The following is a 19,058-nucleotide window of genomic DNA, read 5'->3' on the forward strand; positions in this document are numbered from 1 at the left end:
ATCGCCTTGCTGAGGCTGCAGAGAATTTTGGTTACGGGTGGCTGTGAGGGCACAGAAGGAAAGGAAATATCATCTCATGCTTGGAGCTAATACAGTGATTCCTACACGGGATAGTGGAAGTACTCCTGTGTACAATTACAATAAAAATGTTCATGTGCATTTCTCCTGTTATTATAGATTAATTAGCTGTGAAAGGAAGAGAGTGCTACAAAGGGGCAATTCAGATTTCTGCACAGTTCTACTTTGTGGCAATGGTTAGTAAGATTAAGATGTAAAATGTTACGTGAACTTAACATTTTACAAAGTAATAAGCTGAGTTTGCAGGCTGGGCACACTTAGCGTAAGCATCTGAGTAGCCCCTCTTACTCAGTGTGATTATTGATGTGCTTTAAGTGAAGTATGCGTGGAAATCTTGCAGGACCAGGGACATAAAACACAAATAACTTTTCCCTCCAATATACTTCCAATAGGTAAATAACTAAAAAAATAAATTCACGACACAAAACTTCAGATTCTGTGGGTACAAAGGCCGTGATGTCTGTATCTGTGCCCTGAATGATGCAAAATGCAGTGACAGTCCTTAACACATAGAGATGAGTGACAAAAAGCTAATATGCAAATAGTGCTATAGGTGATGTTTCCTAAATTTGTGTATGAAACTTATTTCAGATTCCAATACATGTGCAAGCTATAATCTATATAATTTCTCTTAACACACACTTGAGAGCTCATCAGTGATGGGAGAAATAATCTTAATTTATGCCTTTTTCATTGCTCAAACCCTGGGAGGGTGCAGCAGTATTTGGGTTGCCGGGAGGCAGTGGTCAGGCTCCGGGCTCGGTTTCGGGGTGTGGGTGGCAGGGAAAGGGGGGCGGCTCGGGGTGGGAGAAGCCCTGGTCCCTCGGTGGGAATTACTCAGATCCCCGTCCCTTTCCCAGCCCCGCCGCAGCAACATTTATTGCAAAAGCAGGAAATTGCTTATTACTAAACTAGCTGGCAAGGGAGAGGAGCCCGATGCTGTTCCACACTGGCACAGCACTTGCCTAGCTTCTGCTTTCCCTGCCTCTCCTTGTTCCGCTCTTTCTTCTTCTTCTTCTTTCCCCTCTTTCTCTCCTCTCTCCCTCGCTCTCTCCTCTTCTTTTTTTCATTTTGGCTTCTATTCAAATGTGGGTCAGGGGTGAGCGGCTCCCAACGTCACAAGCTTGCAAGATGGCGCTGGGAGGAAGGCTGTGAGATGAGGAACAGGCTGGTATAAACCGAGAGGACAGGAGAGGGAGAGGAGGAGAGGGGAAGGGGAAGAAAAGCTGCTGCTCCAGATGCAATAAGAAGGTAAGGCGGCGCGGGGCGCGGGCGGGGGCGCGGGTCCCGCGGGGAGCGGGCGCTGCCGGGCTCGGCGGTGCAGCCCAGCCCCGCTCCCCCGCTCTTTATTTGCAGCCCCGGTGGTTTGCCCATCTGCACGGGTCCGCTCGGGAGAGTGGCCGGGGTGCTGGGGGTGTTCCCTTGTTCCCTGCCCTGCATCAGCCGTGCCCGGCACCGCCGGTATTTCCATTGAAAAAAAAAACCCGAGCTGGTTTCTGTGCTCTTGCCCCCTCTCTCCGTGCCCCGGGCCCCCTCCCCTCGCTCTCCGGGCGCGCTGCCCCGTTGCTTTGGGGGCCGGGGCGTGCATCGCTGTGCCGGCCACCGTGCCTGTCTGGAGCTCGCCAATGTTGGTTATTTGGTTGAAGCGGCTGGAAACTTTCCCCTCTCCCGTGCCATTTGTGTGTGCGCGCACGGGTGTGCGCTGCCCGCTCCCCGGGGGCGGTGGGCTCGGGCCGGGGGCCGCAGCTGCTGCCCGGGGCCGGGGCCGGGGCCGGGGCCGGGGCCGGCCGGCGTGGGGCTGACCCGCGGGGCGCTGCTGCCGGGAGCGGCCGCCTGCTCCCCATCCACGCTCGTCCCTTCCAGTGAGCCGTATTGTATTTTATTTGATTTTATTTTTTTTTCCCCGAAAGGAGGGAGCGGAGCCCCGGGGTGCCGGGGGGCGTGTTTGTGCCGGGGATGTGGCCGCATTGTGGAGGAGAGGGCAGGAAAGGGGCTCCCGGGACTCGCATCGCCTCCTTCCCGCCCCCCGCGGTCCATCCGCCGGGCTGCGAGGCGACGAGCCAGGCCGGCATCCCCCAACCCCAGCGCCGGCCCCAGCCCCACCGAGCACCCCCTGCCCTACCGGGACCGCGGTGAACTTTTGCCCCGGCTCCCCCCGTCCCCGCCGCCCCCCTCGGCCGCTGGGGATCGCGGAGGGAAGGACCCGCCGGCCCCGCTGGCTCTGCCCGTCGCTGCGGGTCTCTGGCTTTTGTTACGGCCCCATCTCGGACGCAATGGACGGAGCAGGATCGCGCACCCTCCCGCGGCCGGGGGCTGCCCGGACCCTGCCCGCCGGCTTTGTGCCCCGCAGGAAATGCACGTTCCCCGGCCGCGCCAGCCGGCGCAGAGCTGTCCACCCGGTTAAAAAAAAAAAAAAAAATAAAAAAAATTAAAAATAAATTGTACGTCCAGGCTGGCAATATTGTTGGCGAGGCGCTGGACACGGTAACCGAGGGAAGCGAAGGGCTGGCCGGTCCCGGGGCACGGCGCCGCGGAGCCGCACCGGGCTCTGCATCTCCCGGCGCGCCGGTGCCGGTGCCAGCTCGGCGGCGGGGGGAGCCGGGCTTTTTGTGTTTTTCTGGTTGCATTTAAAAGCAAAGCAAAGGCGGCGGGGGGAGTGGGGGCGGGGGAGGCCCCCTGCGTGTGCGCGGCCCGGGGAGCCCCGCGGTGACCGCAGCGCCCAGCCCGCCCCCGGCCCCTTCGGTACGGGCCGAGAGCCGGCGGGGAAGTCAATTATTGACTTCTGCTTGGCCGGGTCCCAGGTGGAAGTGGGCACGGCGGCGGCGGGCGGCTCTCGGCGCGCCCCCCGTTATCGGGGCCGCCAGCCGCGCTCCTCCCGGGGGCTCCGCGCCCGGCCCGGGGAGCGCCTGTGGACACACGGGCTCCGGGCATCCAACCCTTCTGCTGCCAAATCCGCAACCTTTGAGAACTCGGGTGGCCCGGGCGCTTCCAGAGACGGGTAACTTGGCGTTAGAATCTGCGAGTGGGGCGGGGGTATATACACCTTCACACGGAATTCATGAATTATATATGGAACGCAGCGTTTTAGCACACGGTTACTGAAATCGCCCAGGGTATTACTTGGCTCTTAGAATAAATCTGAGAGAGCAGCCAGAAACAGTTAAGAGCATCAGAATTACATTCTGATAATGAACTGTCCTTTGACCAAAACTGGTTTAGATTTGTTGCGGAATGCTGTTTATATTTGAATAGCTCCCATGTTTTTCCAGAAATTAAGGGGAAAACAATATGCAATAGTCACTTTCATTGGAAAATGTCAGAACTATGAGCAGATGTTCCCTATGCTTGATAAATACAGTGTATAAACAACTAATATTTCAATATGATCGATTGCTATTTTTTAGTACTCAGAACTATTGTATATACTACAGCAGCTCTAGAGAGAAAGCTGTAAATGACTCCTTAGGATTTCACAGCAAATCTACATGAGGAAAATGACATATGGAAAGAAAATTGACTTATTTCCACAACTGCAAATGGCCTCCTTTTTGCGCCTTTTCATTAGCAATCTAATCCTAAAAGCATTAGGAGCAATTATTTGCAGTGGTGCCTGACATTCTAGGTCTAATTATTTAAATCAGTTTAACTTTTGATGGTTGACCCATTAGGTCAAATCTGTGTGCCCTTTGTTATATTTATTAAAAAAAAAAAGAGGAGGGGGGGTCTTCAAACTTGCCACCTGCTACTGACGTATCATTTTAGCTCTGGAGGAGATCAGCATTAAAAATAAGCAACCTCTTACATTTGTTAGTTTCCATTCTAGCATGGGTAAGGATACCCTGTGTAAGTGGCTTGTTCTTTGACATCTAAAACCCAGTGCTTAATCACGACAGACTTGTGTGGCTGCAGGAGCATGAGCAGGAGCAATGGGAGAGTATGAGGATGTGGAGGGTTTTCCTTAGGTCATGGTTCCTCATCTACGTGAGATGCAGATGAGCCTCACACACATAAAAGGGATGATTTTTCAGTATTTGGGGGGAAAAGCTTCTTCCAAGGATCCATGAGAGCTCTAAATCTTTAATGCGTAAGGAAATAGCTCCCGTTAGTGTTCACATACGTTTCTGGGTGGAATGACTTATGGAGGTGTAGATAGTAATAAGTATTGCAAGATGCTTGAAGCACTTGGTGCCACGTGATGTGCTGTAGTGTCAGTGCTGAATTGTTTGGCAGAAGCCGATGTGTGACAAGGGGTGGGGGGAGAGAGGAGAAAAAGAGAAGGTGAGAGGCCTTGTTCCAGAAGGGTACACGTTCAACTCATTTTGATTTGTTGTTTAAAATCACTAGAAAACCACCTAATGCTAAGCAGTTTGGCTGTGTAATGGATTTAAACTCTCTAAAACAGCCACCACAGCCCAAAATTGGTGGTCACAGCATGAAATTTGAAGTTGTGAACAGCAGATCTTGCAATGAGAGTTGTCGTTTTCTAGCATCTTTACAGCCCATAGTAATTAAGAGCTGCCAAACATAAACTGTATGTTGTGCATTCATTTGACCTTGCAGAAAATAGTATGTGGCTATTCTCTGAGCTCCTGCTGCCTTCTTTGATGATAGATGTAGGGAAATGGGATGATGTTTGAAAACCGAGGTGCATTTGCCTTCCTATCAGAACTCCTGTTTGTGCTGACTGCAGCATTTAACCCTGTCATCCAGCCTGATGAACATATCGCAGCTTGACAGCCAGAGGTATTGGTAGGAAGATGTTGCCATGTTTTCTCTACAGAAAACCAAGTTTCCCATAGTCTAACCAAATCTGACTGATAAAGTGTATGAACAACAGTGCAGCCTCTGCCAAGAGCCAGGGAAGAACGTTGCCACAAAGCGGCATTTCAGTGCTGCAGCAAATGTGGTGTTGGAGTGGAAGAAAGCAGAATCACATTTGTGACATAGCCATTATATTGGCTGTATTGTGACAGGCGAAGCTCAATGGGAAGGGACCATTTCAGCATCAGCAGACATGCCTTCCCTGCTGGGCTTGGAGAAAAATTAACAGGGCTCAGCTGTGGCATTGCAACAACAGAGTGTCGACCCAGCCATAAGCAGGAGAGTGTTAAATATATTTAAAAATGTTAAAAAATGTTAAATACTTAATTAAAAAAAAAAAAAAAGAAGATGACTTCTTTGGTTTGATGTGGATTGAACACCAGTGGCTGAGCCATTAGGCCTTCTTGTATTGGTTTTTGTCTTGCTGTACTATTGGGAGCAAGGACAATGCATTGCAATAGGGATTTCACTCTGCTGTGCAGTAGTTCATTGGCAAAGAAACTGCATTGGTTTGTTCAGGTCTCTCACAATCAGCAGTGACAGTGTGCTTACTTCTTTCAAAAGCAGCAACGTTAAAAAGATGTTTCTGAAAGTAAAATTTTCTTGGTCAGTTAGCATCTCCAGGTTCCAAGAGGATGCTGATTTTAAGCTGGGTTTCTTTCCTTGAAGCATACGTGTATTGTGCTAGCTGCCCAAACTTGTAAGTTACTCACGCTTGTTTGTAATTCCTGGAAAGAAAATTCACCCTCCAGTGCTGGCTCTCATAAAACAAGGAAGAAACGAAACAGTGAGGTCAATCCTGAATTTTAAGCTGACACAAAATGAGTTGTTACAATAGCTGTAAAGGAGGAGGCTACAAGACAGCAATAGCTGTACCTGCTGGAAGTGACAGGTGGGAGAAATTCTGTTCTTTTTCATCTGTGTTTGGATGACGGCCCAGTGCTGGCCACAAACTGCAATCCAGGATTAATCCTCACATAGTGTTTTCTTTCTATGTATCAGATTTCTCATTTTGTTAATAAGCACAGCCTAGCATGCACTTCAAGTCAGCTGTTCTGGAGTGGAAGCAACAGGGTTTTGCGTTATTGAAATGACGGCTCTCATGCTTTCCTAGAGCTCGTATTGTTTGACCAGGGCAGGGCGGAGGGTGATCCTTGTAATCACAAATCCTAAACAGGGATTCTAGTTACTGATTTTACTTAATGGAAAGGGGTGGGGAATGTAGTTTATCCAGGATTACATATGTATTATATCACATTTTCGGATGTGCACCTTGCGGATTTGAAGGGGCTAAAGAGTGATCTTTTAAACCAAAAACCTCATGCAGGCATTTGGAAATGGACCTATTGTAGGAAGCTTCCTTCACTTACTCTCTCTAATGGAGAAAGGACAAACTGAGCTGTCCTGCACAAAGTGTCAGAAGACATGCACTGACAGCTAAACTGGGAGAAGAAGGGTCTGAGTCTTCAGCTGGCAGTAAGAAGAGTTCAAAGAAATGCAGGGATTAGTTTCCTGCTCAAAACAGTCATCAGGGAACCCTCCCAATGTAAGTGTCCCTGAAAACAGGGGGAACTTCTTGATTCTGTTGCTAGGTGTTCTGAGAGATCTGTGCAGGAGCTAGGAACAACCCCCTCTTCTTCTTCCAGCTTTAGATACTGGATGGAAAAATGTGTCAATGTTGTCCTTGCCCAGGTTCTGGATGGGAGGCAGGAAACATTTCATGTCAGTACGCTGGCCTGAGGCATTTGCTGTCCTTCAGTCCCCTGGGTAAAGGAAGAGGGGATGGCTTTCCATAATATATCAGTTTGCCCTATTCACTCCCTTCCCCCACTGAACCAAACACTGTGCAAGATAAAATTGTCTTCAAACCAGTCCTTTGCCATGAGTGTAAAAAGAGATACATGACGGAGTGACTGGGGAGAGGCCTCATGGTAAACAACCTGCCTGCTCTTCATGCTGGGCTAGTCCCATTCATTCCTGGAGCCGTTTAAGATGACAGGGGTGTACAGCAGATTCCTTCCCCTAAATGTGTGCTCATTTCCCGTTGTATAAAGAGCCATTCAGTGAGGGGATTCCGTTTTCTAGGAGTCACATAAAGACACTGCCATGTAGGACTGCACTTACTGCATTTCCATCTGCTGTCAAGATGCCACCAGCCAGTTTGACAGTTTAAAAATCTTTTCTCTTGTTCGATAAAGGAGAGAATAGAGTAATTTGCATTGCCAGTTTTAACTGAGAATTGAAATCAGCCAACAGGAAACCTTATTTTAAAGCTTGCTTGTTTGTCTTTGTGGTAGTTACTCTCCAGCAGAAAGACTGGATCTCGCTGGTCTGTACCTATTAAAACATGTTGATGTGCAACTAAAATGACTTTAAATTTCATGTTAAGCAGAAGGGCAGGGTTAACACATTCAGGCTATGATTCAACATGCAAATCAGAAACAAAATTAATTCACTATGTTATTGTTTCTGAGAAGTGACTCAAGAAATTTCTTATATAGCATTAAATTTAATGAAATGTTAAACCTGAAGATTTTGAAGTGTTACATAAAAATATTTGTAAAATACTTTCTTATTAAAATACTTTCTGATCAAAATACTTTCTGATGACCTCCTGAGGTCCCTTCCTGTGTGAATTATTCTGTGATTTTTATTCAGCTCCAATTTAAATGCAAAGTAAAGGAAGTGTTCCTTGAGTAAAAGTGAACCGATTATTTTCTAGTTTCTCTTTTATGAGTTTGGAACTAGCAGATACTAGTTTCTAACACCTAGTTTTTATTTGGAGGGAAGTCAGCTTTCCTGCCCTTCTGCCCCTCCTCAAATCTCAGTTGCTTTCTGCAGTCTGAAAGAAGTGGTTATTGAACTAAACTGAAAAAACAGCCTCTCTGTCCCTTTGCAAGAGGCTCCTGGTGTGAAGGGTTAGTTAACTGTGCAGCATATGGAGCACTAAAGCAGCATCTTTTTCTGTGGAGGGACAAATTTTCCTCAAAACTTCACTAGGAAAGACAATTGAAGAATCCTTTTTTAAAACAAGACCTGGTTAAAAGAAGTTTGAAATTATGACAGTGTATAGTGAGACTTAAACTTGTGCTCTTTTTATTTAATGTAGTTTCCCCTGTCCCTGGAAGGGTGAGGTGCTTTGTTGTTCCTAGTTTCTGTTTACCCCTATAAAGTATCCAGAACAGTCCTCATGTAGAACTTTTTGCATCAAACTCCTCAAGTCCTTGAGAAAAGCTCTTTGTTCTTTTCTAGGCAGCTCAAATGTTCTTTGATAATGTGATATTAGGGACATGATTATGACCAGTCTTCAAAGAAAAAGCTTGGATGTCCTTCTAGGCAGGGAAAATATCTACCAAAGTTGTAGATGGCAAAGAATCCACTAAAAATTATAAATTTGTGTGCACAGCTATAAAGCCAGAACCATAGTACCAGAATGCTCAATAATGGGAATTTTCATATGAGAGCAAGAGTTGTCTTGAAATTCTTCAAATGTCAGCAGAGTGATGTTTGGCTGAGTGTTTTTTAAAAGTAATGTAAATTATGTCTTGAAATGTTTTACCCAGAAAGCTTGGTTGTAAGCACTTGCTTTTATGAGTTGATGCAGTGGTTGAATATTTGCCCACATTTAATTCTTCTGGGTGAGCTTGTGGTCCAAGGAACTCTGCTTCCATCCCTGATTTAAACTTTCCATGCTATGGTCGTGAAGGAAGTTAAGCAACAACAGTTTTCTTCATCTTTAAAGTATGAAGAATACAATGTCCTTGGGGTTTTTTTTTTTGTGTATTTATCTTATAAATGCTCATCATATTTAAAAGTTTGCATAATGGGACCCTGACCTTAGCAACAGCCTGTAAATGCTGTCATCATACACGTAATTCTAATAAAGCTCCAAAATGGTAAAGTTGCCAAAGGACTAATGCTTTAGGATTATGCAAAACCCACAACAGGGGTGAGAGGCTAGAGAAGAAGTCTCTCTAGTCTTTCAGAAATGCTACATTTCTTAGTCTCCACTGTACCTTATCAGACAAGGCTTTCAAAATTCTAATGAAAATTGAAACATGCCAGGTATAAAAATTACTCTCCTTTTGCTATAGCACTGGAAGTGTTAATGATACCATATTCCCCTGCAGTGAGCACTGGGAGTTTTTGGAAGGCTGGTTCTGCACTGTCAGTCTCTTCCTGAAAATAAGTCAATGTCTCTGAATAATCCCCCTCAGGATGCACCAAGCAGCAGCTTATATTTTTATGTCTTCCCTCCCCGGGTTGCATGGTGCAATGCCAGCGCATGGCATGACGCAACAGTCTTGGAAATTCTTGGAAAAGCACTTCCGTTTGCTCTAGGTAGAAATTGTGTTGGCAGCAAAACTGACTCTGCTGTTTACAAGCTGGCAGCATTCTGAAATGAACTCCAAGAAAAGCAGTTTAATGTATGCGGTTCTGCGTATCCATCCAAATGCAGAGGTGTTTGAGACTGTTGGCCTGTTATTATGGGTGGTGCCTTGGAAAAGGAATGTCTTGAGTATTTGCCCAAGTGTGGACCTCTTTTTAGCAGCTGTAGTCAGCTGGTTTGTTCCAGTCAGGCTAGGTCTCCCAGTTCCTGGTTGCTGCTTGTAAGGTGATGGGTTTAATTATGTTGATATTCCTCAGCTCCTGAGTGAGGGAAAAAGTGACCTGAAGTGTGGAGAGGAGACCATCAGCTGCATTCTGACAATCTCTATTTTGGTGGCTGAAACAGAGTTGAGTATGAGAATTTGTTTCCACTGATACGTTGCTTGAATCTGGAAAAATAATTTCATGTGTTTGTACTCTTCACCTCTGCCTGTGTAAGGCCATGGTATTTGGAAGATGGGCTGAAATTCCATTAGCATTTAATGAACAGAAAATAACAATAGTAGCTGCTATTGTCTAATATTTCACCCTGTTAATTGTGCAAGAGGATTTCAAGCTGAATGCCATACTAATAATTCAGAGTCTTTTAAGTGGAACCAAATGCAGAGAAAACTAGTACTCTTGATAGAGCTGTAGTACTTGAAATCATGCATGGAGGTGTAACTAACCATAGAGGACAATCGTGGAAGGAAAATATATTTTAAGGGTCCTACTGAAACACTGATCATTGGAGTATGGAATTAAAATATTTGTCTATCCAGAAAAGACATCCTTTCAACTCAAAGATCTCAAAATGCTTTCATAATTAGTAATCCGTGAGTTACAGTTGTGTCTCTGGCCTATTCATGTAACCTTTTCTGAGATGTTTATATGACTTTCTGAAAGCTGCAGAAGGGCTCTTCCTTAACGGAACAGAAGCCATGGCCATGGACCAACAAACCAGCTTCCACTCCCATTAGATGCCCAGAGCATCTAATACAAAATGCCAGAGGCCTGGGATGTTCCCTATCCTTCAACTGGTTGGACAAGAAAGGGGGAAAGGAGTCCAGGTGAGCTCAAGCAAGTTTCCATGTGCATCTACACTGCCATTATTCAGAACATTTGCCTATTTGTGCTCGCTTCCTCTGTGGTTACACATGGACTCCTGCTACCTCTCTGTTTATCAAAAACAGCTTGGGTTGTACCCTTACCAAAAACTGAAAAACTCAAAGCACCCTCCCTAAAACTTCCTGGAGCAAAAACAAAGCACAACCCCTTTTGAGGCGGAGGGGATGGGCATTTCAATGGTTTTGACCATCAAAGGTGGTGAGTGGGAGGGTATCTGACAGTGTCAGTGCTGTAGATTGACTGGCTGGGGTCACATTTTTGTAAGTGAGAAGGTAGCAGCTGTCCTTTGAGGCACGCAGGATGCAGCATTTCAGGGGAACTTGCCATTTTTTTTCCCATAAGAAGTGCTCCATGCTGTGCCAGGCTGCTGTCCCCTGCCTCCTCAGTGTCTTGGCAGGGGAGAAGGGGCTGGGTGCCCATCAGGAGTGCTTCTGATGGCACAGAGAAAACTAATCTGCCTCTGCTAAACTTACACATTACTGGAGGCTAACCAGTCAAGGTTGTTGCTTTAATTTTAAGTTCCCTGTTTTGTAAATCTTCAGGGAAGGAAGGATGGCAGCATCTCAGGTGAAGTCAGTGTAATGCCAGGGTGTGAGATTTCTGTAATTCAGTGCCTGTTGTACTGCATTTTAAGAAAAGGCTTGAAATTAGAGAAGTGGAAAGGTCATATAAACATGGTGATTTTGTAGTAAAATAAAAATATGAGCAGTGCAAACTGGTTGTTGGTCAGATCACAGTCTTCAGGGGAAAATGTCTTTAATAGATGTCATTGTAAGGCTAATGCTGCACTTGGCACCAAAAATTAGATTTAATGCTATAAATGGAGATATAGCCCATTGCAGCTGACAATACACATCCAGACCATGTCCCCAGCTAAAGAGATTGCAATGCAAGGCCCAAATAGGTGCTGTATAGATAACTGGCTGGGGGGCTCAGATTCTGCAAATGCTTACTCAGGCACTTTGCTTGAACTCAGTGTGACTGCTGGAGTAAGAGCTTGCACAATCCAGCCCTAGGAGTGGGGCTGGAGCCTTAAAGCTGTTGGGTAAAACAGAACTGCTTTGGGGGTTTATTTATTTTCCAAGTGCCTGGTGAGGCAGGCTCTAAGTAAAAGCCTGCTTCCGACCCTGACTTGCATGCCTGTTTATTTGCTGTAATCACCTGTAACCTAAAATTGCAAAACTCCTGTGGATATACTAATGATGCCTTTGTAAAGTTCCCCTAGCAAAAATTCAACTGGATTTTAAAAGCACACGCTTCTTTCAAAACACTTAGCTATAAAGTTCAGTCCTGCCAGCCTGGTGGGCTGAGAACATTTTGAAAAAGGTCAGAGGGCCACATTGAATGGTATGGGTCCAATTTCCCAGGTTGATTTGTTGCCTGCTCTCTTTGAAGGGAGTGGAGCACCTGCAAATCCCCTTCTGGGGATTCCCTTAAAATGTGGGGAAGCCTCCAACAGGTGTGTGGAGCTGGCATGGCTTTGGCCCAAGGTTTGAGAGGTGTGGCTGGGACACGTCTGAACCTGCACTTGGGCTGAAGCAGGGAATCAAAGAAGCTGGAAGTGGTAGCTGTTCTCAGCTCCTCTCATTCCCCTGAGCACAGGGAAGGGATGCTAACCTTCACCAGACAGGATTCAGAAGCTGTTCTCCGTGGCTCTGCAGCCTGCTAGGAAGTAGCAATGGGCAAGGGAGTTGCAGCTGCTGGTCCCCCCCTCTGCGAGGCAGCGGGTTGGCTGCCGGGGCAGATGCTGACTAATTGTATCAGGAAAGAAGTGGGAGGCAATATAGCTGATTCAGATCCCTGCTTTAAAAACCCAGAGCCTGGCTGAGTGAATGCCTGATTAATGTATTTTCTTCTCAGATTCATTTGCTTTGAGGTCACAGTTCAGAGGCTCAAGAGAAAACAGGCAAGACATTACGAGTCTCGCTGGATGTGTCACACACTCGCTGCCTAAGTGCTCTCCGTGTAAAAGGCTTTGACACAGGCAAGTCCCACATAGACTGTGGTGTCAGAGAAGGCTGGCTGGCAAGTCTGCTTGGGTAGGGGTTTGAATCTTTATTTTTCTTAGGAGGCAGTTCCTTGGCTGGTATTAAGAAGTTATTCCTTCTAATGGGTCATTGGATCTTCTTCATAAGATCTTTCTGGCTTATTTTAAACTTAAGACATTTCTTTTGCTTTCATTGAAAAAAGTGTAAGCACTTCATCTGAGTAGGAAATAAAAGCATGATTATTCATAGTAAGTGGATCTCTACAGCAAATAACTGAACAAAAAAAAGTCCAACTGAAAGAGTACATCAGTGCTACAGAGAACAACAGACTTAAATTCTGTTCATCCCTAGAAGCCATTGAGAAAAATATGTTTTCTCTGTCCTGCTTCTTGTTGGCAGATTTGTCAGAAAGAAATCTACCTCCTCCTCAATCTAGTTTTTAGAGTGTATTTGCTCTTCAAGAACAAGTTAGCACAGTAATCCTGTTTTACGTTAACTGTTATGAAATATGGTGTTAACATTTTAGCCCTATACTGGCAGGAAATGGGATTTAAGATTTTTTTTTTTCCTTGAGTATAAAGGAGTTCAGGAGCAGGATTTAAAAATAAAAGATCCTTACAATCCTCTCTCTGAGTAAATTTTCACAGCTTAATCTTTCAATTCATCTCATCTGCCTATTATGCAATTTGGCTTATGATTATTTAAACTATGATAGTCTTTAAATGCAAGTTGACACTTCAGATCCCTAATCTGGCTTCAACTCCTAGTCCATAGTGTCTGCTTATTGCAATTTATGCTTTGGTTATCTAACCTGTTGGATTCTTTTCTTGTTCCCCAGTTGTGCACACACTTGCTTTTCCCAACCATTCCTACATATTTGCTGTATCACTGTAATCTTGTTCCCTGGGCTGTGTTTATTCCTATCTGTTTTCTCTGTCTCTTTCCACACAAACTTTACACCATGTTTCAAACTGTCTTTCATAAATACATCAGTAATTTCTTTGCTCTGAGCTACTGCAGAACTTCAGAGAGCCACCAAACAGTTGCAAGTTACATCCATACAAGTGCTGGTGTGGGATCTGTTTGTGCACAGACTCTCTTTAGAACAGGATCTGTGTTTCAAAACTCTCTGCAAACGCCCTTCCTTATTATAATACTTCAAGGCTACTTGCCACAAATATTTTTTTCCTGACTTGTATGAAACTGAAATCCTAGTGAATGAAGTATCACTGCAGATCCATTTAGGAACAGGGAAAATGAGAAACTTCCACTGTTAATTGCAGGAAAATCTGGCAGTTCTATTGACAATGGCCTTCAGCTACCCTTAGTATACTTTTTAATATTTGATTAATTCTTCTGGAGCAGAAGAGTCATATGACAGAGTTTTAAGGAATAATTCAAAAGAAACAGACTTCAATGTATTGCTGCTTTGTCTTGCTAAATACCAGTGGTTAGATTGAAGCCCCTGATTGTACAATTCCCACTTACTACTGACATCAAACCTCCAGCCTATGTCAAAGTCTTGCTTTCCAGAACTGCATGTCCTTACATCTAGGGGAAACTTGTGACTGATGGGAGGTTTGATATCAAATGCTCTCAAATCCCACTGAAATCAGTAAGCTGAGGGTGCTGATTGCTAAGATCAGGCTCAAGATCAAAAATGCAATTTGGAGATCAGATCCCTCCTGCAGCTGGGTCACAGAGTCTTGGAGAGATGCAGTAGATAGTTTCATTCCCTGCCAGGGACAATCCTGAGCCCTCTCATTAAATTGTTCGTTATTTGTTATACGCATATAAATGTTATACACATTTCTCTGTTTAAAATATACATGTATAATAGCAGACATGAGTGTTTCTGTGTGCAGTAGCTGTCAAGTTACACTTGACAGTCAGTTACAACAGGAAAAAATGGGGTTTGGTACTTAGTGCTGAATAGCAGAGGCCAACTCATCAAGTTTTTCTATTGCAAAAATGCTAGATCTGAGTTTCTTAAACAGTGTGTCTCTAATGGCCCAGAGACATGACAGCACATGTGAAGCACATGAAGGGGAAGACACAGGACATGAATTTTTCTACAGGTTTTAACAAAGCCAGAATCTTCCATGCCCTCTCTGCTCTGCCACACAGAACAAAAGCCCCAGGGGTTTTGTTTCTAGAGTCATTTGAGAGCTGCCAGCACAAAATGAAAGCCCCAAGGGTTTCTCCAGTCACTGAAGGGGCACCCACCACCTATAAATGTGAAAACGCAACTGAGCTGCACTTTGAAAGTGAGAGGGCAGCGGCCTGGTACAGTCACTGGGGGAGTCACTGAACTAGCAAGACTGACAGAGTGTGGAACTCTTGAACTTGTGCTTAAACAAGTAATTTATTTAAGCAGTGTGTGATTTAATGCATGCTGCTGGCCCATGGGCCGCACATTCTTAATGTTCCCCTCCCACCTTCCCCATATCTGTGCCTAAGTCAGCTCCCCTTTGGGGATGCTTGATGTGGCACAAAACCTGCTGGAAAATCCTGAAGTCACACTTCATTTCAAACCTGGGCATGTAAGATGCCTGGCTTGAACAAGAAATGTGAGCTTTCCTTCACTGATTTTTAGGTGGGACTGCCACCACGGTGTCTGAAGGTGGGGGCTACATGGCTCCTGTCAGTGCAGGGCTGGTCCCAGCATGGGCTCCATGAATAGATGTGCAGGGAGCAGTGGCTTTCCTGGGGACCGCGGCTGCAGCTCCCCTGAGTGAGCAGGGCTAAGGCACCATGGCAGGAGCGGGAGGGCAGCATGGGCACTGCTGGGGGCTCTCAGAAGGGCAGCATGAGCACTCAGGAGGGCAGTGTGGGCTCTCAGAAGAGCAATGTGGGCACTGGTGAGGCTCTCAGGAGGGCAGCATGGGCAATACTGGGGCTCTTAGAAGATCAGTGTGGGCGCTGCTGGGACACTCAGAAGAGCAGTGTGGGCAGTGCCAGGGCTTTCAGGGGGCAGCATGGGCAGTGCCATGGCTCTCAGGAGAGCAGTGTGGGCACTGCTGGGGCTCTCAGAAGAGCAATGTGAGCACTGCTGGGGTTCTTGCTCCAGCCCTTGGCTGCCTGAATTCCTGGCAGGCAGAGCTGCTGCGTGGCCGCTGTCACGGACAGTTGCACCTGATGTGTAGGAGTTACTTGGCACATGGTGGATGTAGTTTCCCATTGATTTTTGGTGGAATTGATTTATAGAGCTATTAAATGGAATTGATTCTTTTTACAACTTTTCCCCCCTCTTAAAGACCAATTGTTTTTCTTGAGTGATGGCTGCAGGTTTGTGTTTATGTATTAATATGCTCGTGCACCCACAGTCCTAACTGTGTTCTCTCTACTCAAACTGCAAAAGAAAGTCTCAATCTCAAATGCCATCTTAAATCTTAATATTATGTTTGATGTATGACCTGGAATAAATTAAACGTGCTAGAACTTGCAAGATGAAATCCTAGTGGTGGGTATAACCACAAAGCAGTGTTCTATTAAGCCAAGGACTGTCGAGAATGTCTGTTGTGGTTGTGTCTGGGTTACGAGTGGCTCCCTTTGGTTTAGTGTAGGTGGATATTTTTATTCCGCCTGGCTTGTGAACAAGGGGATGAAACTTCAGAATTTACCTACAAGAGGAGCAAGGCTCTGCTGACTTTTCCTTTACAAGCCCATAGGTTGGAACCACATTTTTATCCTAAACCCAGTATTTTTATTGCATTTTAATGTGTTTCATTGATTGTTACTCCAAAGTGGTTTGCATTAAGGTAACATTATATATTATACCTGGAGGAATACAATGAGAAAGTGTGACTATCATAATTTTCTGTTACTGTTTGTACTTTGGAGGTCAGTTCTGTTAGTAAGTTGGAGTAGCAAATTTGTGTTGTGGTTTTGGGCTTCTTTCTTATTCCCTTCCTTTCTGTCTTTCCTTTTTCAAGAAGCGCTGAAATAAACATGGGCAGGATCCTTACTCTGGGTGTGACTCCTGAGCAGATATGCCACCCAGATTTCCAGATCAGAGAGATTTAAATGTGTGTGCTGAGGGCTTAGGGTCCAGCTAACAACTGCCTGTCAGGATACAACAAAATAATCTCTGAACTAGCCAGCACCCAAGACATACAAGAAATTAGTAATCCAAAAGTACCTCATTGAATGGCAAAGTGAAACAAGTATCAACTGTCACAGTTGTGTGTGTGACCCCTGTGTGAAATTTAGCTAAGCAATTTGGCAGCTGTATACAGCACTAACTGGGTCTTCCAAGTGGTCTGATGTAGCTGTGAGCCTAGTACATTTGGGTAATCTAATTATCACTACAGAAGTGAAAGAGATAGAGACAGCAGTAGTCAACAGCCTATTTGAATAGAAAAGCTCTGAACTTCATCACTGCTTATGAAAACTTCCACCCAAGGCCAGCTGCAATCTGGAGCCATCTAAAAACTGCTGAGAATCCAGCAGGGCTCACTCCTGTGCATCCACCTTACGCTGTGAGTTTAACAGGATAGCCAAGAATAATATCATTAGGATGCTAAGTGTGCAACTGCTGCAGGAGTGGGCTGTCCATGTGAACAAAGCTTAGCAGGAAAACTGTAGATGGTAGATGCATGATGCAGAGCAGATAATAGCAGAGTATCTGGTTGTCTTGTATCTGCAACTCCGAATACCACGCACCATTAATTTTGGAAAAGGACTCCAAATGTAAGCAAATTGCTTTAACCCAGATTTTAAACTGGTAAAGGAACCTGAATTCACAGGCAAGGCAATATGGGCCCTTTTGCAAAACAGGATATTTAAATGTGCCTTGCTTAGAGAAACTTCCAACAACAATCAACCTTCACCCTGTGCCCCAGAGGATTGCCAAGACTTTATTCAATGTCATAGTGATCCTAAATGGCAGATTTTGAGAGGGAGAACTGAATCCTTACTTTGTAAATGAAACTGCAGCAGTTGAATTATACCATAGTTTTACAGAGGTGTTTTATATACAACCACATTGTAAACTGGATTTTGTTTGCTTGGAATTATCCTAGTGATTTGCAGTCTGTCTCTGGCAGATGTCTCTCTCTCTAACCATCACATGCCCTAAGCAATTACACAGAGTTAACAAAACCTAGAGAAGGCAACTGCTCTTATCTGTCTTGCCCCATGCCAAGTCTTTGCCTTCTACTCTCTGCTGGGAAATAGTACAAATTCCAGACATTCTTTGGAAGGGAGAGGGTTAAATTTAAAGAGAAGGGTATCTTGTCTTTCACCACTGCTGGGGTGGAAAGATTTTAACTCTGCCTGTTCCCCAGAGGTGCTTCTTGTGATAATATGTCCTTGTGGGATAGGTTGGACATTAAGGATCTGTACTGCCAAGTTTCTTCATTGTCATAAGGACAGATTCAGGATATCAGAAGAAGCATTTACATGAGAATACATGATTTCATAGTTGGTGTTATGTAAATTGGACTATGTTTGGCTTAGGGACTGCAGAACCCTAAGGCTGTCACTGGGCTGTACCAGCACAATCTCTTCCCTGAAGAATGTTCCAGTCTAAATAGTAGATGGTAGGAGATAGCAGATAATAGTAGGTAGTAATAGTAATAGTAGATAATAGTAGATAGAAAGCAAAAGGAGAGAGAGGAAGCAGAGACACAAACAGTTGCATTATTTGGCCAAGGTGGTGTGACAGATGTAGAGAAGTGGGAGGAGAACCTAAACTCCTTTGGTTACTGTTTACTTTACTACCAGAATAGACTACTGTTATTATAGCACTCTTTTTTTCATCCTTACTCTCCCAACTAAATTAACTTTCCTTGCCTCAAGGACTGACACAGTCCCTGTACAGTCTTCTGGCTATCTTAGCTATTCCAGAGAACTGGAACAACAAGCACACAAACAAGCCACTGCACAGTGACTGATCATTGCTTACTCCCTGTACTTGGGGCTTTAGCTCATGGCAGTGAGAGGTAACCAGTTACAACCCAGGACAAAGCCAGCCACACAAGTAGCAGTTGCTTCTGGATTTGCACAGCCACTCATCAGTCCTGCTTGTTCTAGAGATGCCTACCTTGCATTTTGGTCTGCAGGTTCCCGGTGCCTGCTCACATGGGGTGAGGCCAGGTAGCACTAACACCACCTCAGGCTGCTCTGGCTCCACTTCAGATCTTCATGAGCACCTTGCTAGTGTTAAAAATTCCTGGCCAAACTCCTGCCTTACAAAGCGTTAGAGGGACTGCATTTCTGCAATGCCTGGATTTGGAAAGCTATGAGATGGAACAAATATTCTCTAGAAGATGATAAACAGGACCAAACACTTACTTACTCTTTGTGTGTTGCCTTGGAAAATTTAAAGACTTCCGTGTATTAAATGATGCAATAGCAAATTCCTTACAAAAAATAAAATGTCTGTAATCAGATAATAGTTGCTCTGGTGCTAGTGGTAATATGGCATTGAATATCTCTTGGTTTGGCTTCCATGATTCAGGAGTGAGGGGAACTGGAATGGTGTTTACTGAGCCAATAAACTTCTCACTAAACATAATTCATGAGCTCTAGCTGGCTAATAACCAGGACCTCAATGCTCTAACAGTTGGCCCCATACATATTAAAACAAAGCTTTATTTGAAGTGAAAACTTTTAGAAAAATAAACTTCAGGATTTAGTGGCCTCTAATATTGTCCAGCTCCACAGGACATG

At 44.9% G+C, this 19,058-nt stretch overlaps 1 protein-coding gene across 3 annotated transcripts in view; it reads left to right on the forward strand.

The window, feature by feature from the left end:
- The first annotated feature begins 1,010 nt into the window (after positions 1–1,010).
- Positions 1,011–19,058, forward strand: part of HIC2 (HIC ZBTB transcriptional repressor 2) — a 78,326-nt gene continuing 60,278 nt past the window's right edge. For 2 of the 3 annotated variants that reach the window (XM_083874243.1, XM_083874242.1), the window contains exon 1: positions 1,011–1,329. The gene's annotated coding sequence lies outside the window, so the exon portion shown is untranslated. Of the gene's footprint in view, positions 1,330–1,571; positions 3,077–19,058 lie in introns of those variants that run through there. The other variant, XM_083874245.1, reaches the window with a different exon arrangement.

This window comes from Zosterops lateralis, assembly GCF_965231275.1.
Source record: "Zosterops lateralis genome assembly, chromosome: 17".
In the NCBI taxonomy this organism is placed as follows: Eukaryota; Metazoa; Chordata; class Aves; order Passeriformes; family Zosteropidae; genus Zosterops; species Zosterops lateralis.